General features: G+C 37.1%; 1 pseudogene; it reads right to left on the bottom strand.

The window, feature by feature from the left end:
- Positions 1 to 986: 986 nt before the first annotated feature.
- On the bottom strand, positions 987 to 2,112 carry LOC716827 (phosphoserine aminotransferase pseudogene; annotated as a pseudogene).
- Positions 2,113 to 6,857: the final 4,745 nt, after the last annotated feature.

Genomic DNA, 6,857 nt, shown 5'->3' on the forward strand with positions numbered 1-6,857 from the left:
ACATATTCAACATAAAATAGTGACAATAGATAAACAATAGGGGAAAGACTTTTCAGCAGAGTATCACTCTCGTCATTAAACATTACAAAGAAAACAGTCAAGAAAACAAAGGATAAGGTAATTTAACAGACGTGTTTAGTTTAATGGCACAATTAAAAAACAACCAACCAATCAACTTTCTCTTCTACCTATGGAAATAATGGTAAAAATGAATCAATAACTTCCAGATCTTTTTTACAAAATAGCTTAAAAAGAGGAAGGGGAAGACTGGGAAGCAGGTGCAAGTATTGTTAATGGAATGCTATAATGCACAAGGTCAAGGATTTAATAAATTCCAAAAGTCTCTACATGTATCAGTGATAACTGTATTATTAGAAATATAAATGCATATGAATATAAAGCATATGGTATTAACAACAGACCTTGCTAATATATATATATATAAAGTATGTCTCTTCTCTTGTAATAACAGTATAAAGATTGATCTACAGTTTGCCTTTTGCCTGGTTCTATTAAACCACTCCTCCGGTGGTCAATGTTGACCTTGAATCAACAGCCGCTGAACCCAGGAGATCCCACAGATGTCCAGATTCAGCACCTAGAGGGCCCCATTTACCGTCTATGCTGCGTGTTCCCATGATTCCAAAAATACTTCATTGCAACTTGCATTATTATATCCACAGGCCAGTTTGAAATCTAAGTAAAAAAAGTAGCAGCAAAGGCAAAATAAGCTGGAATTTGTTAGAACAGCAAAGAGAAAATTTTTGAAAATGCTTCCAATTCAAGTCAGAATTAAGGTGAACATTAGTTCACACCAGCTTTGCAGAGCTGTAGATGTTTTGCTGTTGTTATTTCAAAAAAGAATCTATAATAAACATGTTCATTTGAGAAAAATACTGTGTTTGTTAACTTTTTGTAGCTGTCCCCAAGTTACTTTAAACTTTGTATGCTTTTCAATAACAGAGTATATCCTGGTTAGGATCTGTTCATAGCTGATGCATCTCCAAAAATTTTTCATGAAGGCAGCCAGCTTCCGAACATGTTCAATCTTGACAGCATTATACAGAGAGGCCTGGATGCCTCCCACAGACCTATGCCCTTTCATGGACAACATATTGAGTTCAAGAGCTTTATCGAGAAATCTTTTTTCTAAAGCGTCATCTCCTTTGACATTGCCAATGCAGAATGGAATATTCATCTTGCTTCTATTTTGGGGCTCCACTGGACATGCGTAGAATCCTTGAGAATTATCAATAATCTCATAAATCATTTTGGATTTGATGGAGCTAAGCTTCTCCATGGCCACAGCACCTCCACTGTTTTTAATCCACTCCAGGACCAAGCCCATGATGTAGATGCTGAAACACGGAGGCACGTTATACAAGGAGCTGTTTCCAGCCTGCACCTTGTATTCCAGGACCGAGGGACACTCTCGGAGGGCAAACCCCAGTTGGTCATCACTGACAATCACCACGGTGACCCCCGCAGAGCCAGCGTTCTTCTAGGCACCAGCAAAAGTCACACCAAACTTGGAAACATCCGCTGGCTTGGACAGGAAGTGTGAGGGCATGTTACAAACCAGTACTGCTCCTTTGACATCGGTTATAAAGTCCAACTCCACATCGTGGACCGTCTCATTTGCGCGATAATACACGGAGGAGGCATCCGAGTTGAGGTTCCAGGTGCTTGGATCTGGAATTTTTGTATAATTCCCAAATTTAGAGTGAACAATATTTATAGTCCCAAATTCCTTGGCTTCTTCTGCAGCCTTAGCTGACCAAGCTCTTGTCACCACATAGGCCGCACTCTTTCCTACTTTCAAGCCAATCAGCTTTAAGGGGACAGCACTGAACTGGCTCGACCCACCTCCTTGCACAAAAATCACCTCGTAGTTGTCTCGAACAGCTAGCAATTCCCACACAAGAGTCTCTGCATTGTTAATAATCTTGGCAAAATCTAACGACCTGCAACTCATTTCAAGAACACTAATGCCAATTCCTTTGTTTGTAATAATTCGTTTTGCATCTCTAACAACACTGAGTGTGGCAGCTTGGTTGTACCAGGTCCAAAGTTGACCACCTACCTCGGGGCGACCATGCTGCGGCTGCGTTGGTGGCGAGTCAGCCAAGGAGGACTGAGAGTGAACTACCAGCGTTCCCGGCCGCTGCGGTGCAAGTCTCACTGTTCTGAAATTAAAAAAGTAAAATAAAAGTGTACATAAAACACATGCTTACGTACATGATCAAATGATATTCAACAATTTATAATTTATAAATATTACCTAAATGATTTATTTTAACAACCCAATGGTGGGTGCTATCATCATTTCCATTCCATTCCCCAGATGAAAAAACTGGGTCTCAGGGATGCTCTCTAACTGGCCCAAGATCAGAGAGCTCAGGCTCTCAAACACGTGTCCAGTGTTTGAAACTGTCTAGCCTGGCTCTCGCGTCTGTATCCTTCAACCATATAGTGTGCTGTTTTTGGTATATAAAACTTTTATCCAGCCTAATTTTGAATTTTCATTTTTTATTTATGAAAGTATTTTATTATTTAGAGTAAAATACATTTTAATTCTGTTCATTTTATACTTAAGGAAGTTTGTCTCTAGGTTTTAAAACCATATTTTAGTTTTGTTGTAAACAGGAAATGACAAACAATGAATTTGATCATGTCTGACAACATTCAAAAGGCTTGGAAGGAGCAGCTTATAAAGCAGCTGTTTGATTGCTTACGGTAAAACTCATTGAACGATCCGATTCTTTCCTGGAAGATTTACTTAGGAATGAAATAATACTAGGGAAAAATAAGTATGGGCAATGAAATGTAAACTGGGAATCAAAATGAAAAGCATAATAATTTAAACACCTTGATGTTTTTTAATTGCTATATAAAAAGAAGACATTGACTAGGATGTGTGTGGGGGGAGGGAGTTTGCCTTTTTGAAACAGCAGGACTGCCATCTCTCCCAACTGAAGGACAATGGCTCGTGAATATACAGGGCACTGACACTGATGCCACTGAACAAAAGCTTTTCTTAAGGCATATTCACCTGGCCCATCCCTAAGTTTACAAAATATTTTGTATGCATGGTACATGGGAGATGGAAAACTGTGTTAAAATGTCAAATCTCCTCCTAAAGAGGAAAAGTTTTGCAGACAAGTCAAGAATGCAAACCATTTGTAAATCAGGGTTTTTTGTTTATTTGTTGATTTGTTTTTCTATGAAGTGTCTTTCGTAATTCAATGAAGGAGAGTATTTCAGTTCCAGATGAAAAATCTGAAGCATAGTGACAGAACATAACTATTATTCATTCACTGAGAGGCAAAAGAATCATTTTTAATACAAATGTTGAGACTTGTGAAAGTAAAATCTATTCCTCTAGAAAGTATGTAGAAAAAGAGCTTATATATAACCAAAATACATTACCGTTCTTACAATTAGTTTGAGGTTTGGTAATTTTACAAAAAAGACCTGCTTTTTGGAGGAGAAAGTGATTAAATTGTGCCTTCCTTTCTTTCTCTTTCTTTCTTTCTTTCTTTCTTTTTCTTTCTTTCTTTCTTTCTTTCTTTCTTTCTTTCTTTCTTTCTTTCTTTCTTCCTTCCTTCCTTCCTTCCTTCCCTTCTTTCTTTCTTTCTCTTTCTTTCTTTCTTTCTTTCTTTCTTTCTTTCTTTCTTTCTGTCTGTCTGTCTGTCTGTCTGTCTGTCTTTCTTTCTTTCTTTCTTTCTCTTTTTCTTTTTTTCTGTCTTTCTCTCTCCCTCCCTCCCTCGCTTCTTCCTTCCTTCCTTCCTTCCTACTTTCCTTCCTTCCTTCTTTCCTTCCTTCCTTCCTCCCTCCCTCTCTCTCTCTTTTTCCCTTTCTTTCTTTCTTTCTTTCTTTCTTTCTTTCTTTCTTTCTTTCTTTCTTTCTTTCTTTCTTTCTTTTTTCTTCTTCTTTCTTTCTTTTTCTCTTTCTCTCTGTCTCTCTCTTTTTTTTTTTTTTAACAGAGTTTCGTTCTGTTGCCCAGGCTAAAGTGCAGTGGTGCCATCTCAGCTCACTGCAACCTCCACCTCCTGGGTTCAAACGATTCTCCTGCCTCAGCCTCCCAAGAACCTGGGACTACAGTCACACACCACCATGCCTGGCTAATTTTTGTATTTTTAGTGAAGATGGGGTTTCACCATGTTGGCCAGGCTGGTCTCAAACTCCTGACCTCAAGTGATCCACCCGTCTTGGCCTCCCAAAGTGCTGGGATTATAGGTGTGAGCCACTGCAGCCAGCCAAATTGTGCTTTCTTTAAAATATATACTTCATGACTTTTGAAATTTGCAACCAGTAGATTTCATATCACAGCAGGCTTATCAAGAAGCTCAAATAATTTAGAATGAGAAGACTTCCCCTCTGGCAATATAATTTCCTACCTTGCTCAGAGATTAATACTTTAATCCTGGTATTGTTTGATTCATCATGCAATTCATATTCCTACCAATTAATCTCTATTCTGAGAAGATTTCAACTTAGTAGTTAACAAATAACTTTATTAAATGACATGTCTCAAATATGACTTCTTTGGGTCTGGATGTTTAATGTAACCCTAATTAGCATTAACTTTCTAAAAATTGTGACTAGATTAAACATCTTTTACTGACACTTGAGATTCTTATAATGCTATTCCTAATTCAAGAAATCTCAGTCTCAAGGAAACACCTAATATATGAAAACAAATAATATTAATGCAGTTCATAGAGCACCAACAATAGGCATGTATGCCCACATGGATTCATCATTTAAAATTTATTGTAGATTGCATGTGGGTTTCCATGCTTTTTAAAACACAGCCTCTGAGGGCAGAGGCCTAGATTGTGGAATGTTCATATATTTGAGGGTTTTCTACATGATAAAATTTGCTTCAATCAGATAGATAAGGATAAAATTTGGCAATTTAAAAGTTAAAGGATTTTGAAGAAAGTAAGCCTTCTTCTTTCAAGGGACATTCTTTTAACCCTACTTACCATCTTTCTTGTTCCCACTCTATGCATCTTTCCAAAAAATATCATAGAATACGGATGTTATTTTTACTTTGTCTATTTGCTTTATTTTCACCAGGTCTTATAGGAAATAAAAATAATTATTTCATATAACATTATTTATGGCATCCTAATATGTGCCAGGGCCTCTTCTATCTGCTGGGAATAGAGCTCATAAATGGAGAACAATGTTCAAAATGTATTTGTTTAGTAAGCCATGTTTCCATTTTGACTGTCCCAGACTAGTCACTTTTTATTTAGGGGCAGGGAGCTTCAGGCTCCAAAACCCAGTGTAACCAAATATCAAGCAAGTCATTCCCACTGCCTTCTAATACTTTCACTTGCTGGCACAAAAGTCAACTATTTCCCCTGCTAGACCCAGCTCCTCTGGGAGGACTTCCTGGTCTTTGATCCCGTTTCCAATCAAATGGACTAGCTGGTCTTGTTAGTATGCAGATACAGAGCATGCATTTGCTTATAATACCTCTTTTCCCTAAAAGTGTTATGTTAGTAAATTTCAAACCTACCTAGAAAAAAGTCACAAGAACAGCCCAATGAACACCAATATAAACTTCACACAATTAAAAACATTCTGCATATTTGCCTTACCTATTCACACCTGTGTCTTAACATTAGATAGTCAGTTCCCTTAAAACCATGTCTGAGTATTTCTTAAATGATCTCTCTTACGGTTAATTTTATGTTACAACTTGGCTAGGCTATGGTATTCAGTTGTTTGGTCAAAGATCAGTCTAGATGTTGCTGTGAATGTGTATTCTTAGCTATGATTAACACTTCAATCAATAGTTACTGATTCAGTACCTTGGATAAAGCAGATTAACCTCCATAATGTGGATGAGCCACATCCAATCAGTTGAAGACCTTAAGAGCAAAAACTAAGGATAACTGAGGAAGAAGGAATTCTCATGCAATGTAGAAATGTTCCCTAATTTTCCAGCTTGCCAACCTTCAGAATTAATACTAAAAATTGTAACATCAACACTTAACTTCATCTTCAGCCTGCCATGCTGATCTTGAACTTGCTAGCTCCCTAGCCTCACCATCATGTAGGCGAATTTCTTAAACTCTTCTTAAAAAAAAATACACACACACACATACACACACACACACACACACACATATGAGAGAGAAACTATGTATGTATCCTTCATATAACTATATATGTCCTATAGTTTCTTACTAATACAATCTGTACATCATTAATATATTCTCAACAGGTAACAGAGATCTTGGTACATATTGGAAATATGCTAGAGATGGTAATGGGTACTAAAAGAATGTGTTTTGAAGAAACTAGACTTAATTTCCTCAAGTCCTTTACTGTTTATCTCAATTATTTGCTTACTTTTCCATGGTCATTTTGCTCCTACATTTTGTGTCCCCCATCTTTCATAAATGTTTGCTTCAAAACTAGATTTGAGAAATAACTACTTAAGGTTTCTTTTATTTTATATGCTGGATAAAAGACATACCAGAAATCTGTACACATAGAAACAAAAGTAATAGAACAGTAATAAGGTACTGGGAAAGCTAATCCATCTTTATCAGCAGTATGACAGAAAGTATTTATTCAGTCTCATTTATTCACTATTGTGACGTAGTCTGAATCAGCACCCAGGCTCAAACATGGGCACCAAGTAATCAAAGCATGCAGTGAGGATACGGGCACCAGATGGAAATTGAAAGCAATAGATAAAAATGCCTCAAAAAGAAAGGAAGTGTAGAAGGATTCTGGGATGATGACAAAGTAGGAAAGACCCACCTTCCTGCCTGGACAACAATTGTACTTTCAAAATGTGTTAGATGTAACTATTTTGGAAATCTGATGTC

This window comes from Macaca mulatta, chromosome 8 (assembly GCF_049350105.2).
Source record: "Macaca mulatta isolate MMU2019108-1 chromosome 8, T2T-MMU8v2.0, whole genome shotgun sequence".
Classification (NCBI taxonomy): Eukaryota; Metazoa; Chordata; class Mammalia; order Primates; family Cercopithecidae; genus Macaca; species Macaca mulatta.